The sequence below is a fragment of the Neophocaena asiaeorientalis genome, unplaced genomic scaffold (assembly GCF_003031525.2).
Source record: "Neophocaena asiaeorientalis asiaeorientalis breed wild unplaced genomic scaffold, Neophocaena_asiaeorientalis_V1.1 scaffold51, whole genome shotgun sequence".
Taxonomy (NCBI): Eukaryota; Metazoa; Chordata; class Mammalia; order Artiodactyla; family Phocoenidae; genus Neophocaena; species Neophocaena asiaeorientalis.
In genome coordinates, this window is record NW_020173335.1 from 586 (window position 1) to 1,704 (window position 1,119).

Sequence of the window (1,119 nt, forward strand, 5' to 3'; positions counted from 1 at the left end):
AACCCGTGTCCCCTGCATCGGCAGGCGGACTCTCAACCACTGCGCCACCAGGGAAGCCCCGATTGTTTGTTTTTTTGATATTGAGCTGCATGAACTGCTTGCATACTTTGGAGATTAATCTTTTGTCAGTTGCTTCGTTTGCAAATATTTTCTCCCATTCTGAGGGTTGTCTTTTCGTCTTGTTTATGGTTTCCTTTGCTATGCAAAAGCTTGTAAGTTTCATCAGGTCCCATTTGTTTATTTTTGTTTTTATTTCCATTTCTCTAGGAGGTGGGTCAAAAAAGATCTTGCTGTGATTTATGTCATAGAGTGTTCTACCTGTTCTGCCCTAAGAGTTTGATAGTGTCTGGCCTTACATTTAGGTCTTTAATCCATTTTGAGTTTATTTTTGTGTATGGTGTTAGGGAGTGTTCTAATTTTTCTTTTACATGTAGCTGTCCAGTTTTCCCAACACCACTTATTGAAGAGGCTGTCTTTTCTCCACTGTATATTTTTTCCTTCTTTATCAAAGATAAGGTGACCATACGTGTGTAGGTTTATCTCTGGGCTTCCTATCCTGTTCCATTGACCTATATTTCTGTTTTTGTGCCAGTACCATACTGTCTTGATTAAATTCCTAATTACCATTTTCTTAATTGTTTATGGTTTGTTATTGTAGGTCTTTTCCTTCTCTTGTGTTTCCCGCCTAGAGAAGTTCCTTTAGCATTTGCTGTAAAGCTGGTTTGCTGGTGCTGAATTCTCTCAGATGCATAGTATCATGTCATCTGCAAACAGTGACAACTTTACTTCTTCTTTTCCGATTTGGGCTCCATTTATTTCTTTTTCTTCTCTGATTGCTGTGGCTAAAACTTCCAAAACTATGTTGAATAATAGTGGTGAGAGTGGGCAACCTTGTCTTGTTCCTGATCTTAGTGGAAATGGTTTCAGCTTTTCACCATTGAGGATGATGTTGGCTGTGGGTTTGTCATATATGGCCTTTATTATTTGTAGGTAAGTTCCCTCTACGCCTACTATCTGGAGGGTTTTTTATCATAAATGGGTGTTGAATATTGTCAAAAGCTTTCTCTGCATCTATTGAGATGATCATATGTTTTCTCTCCTTCAATTTGTTAATATGGT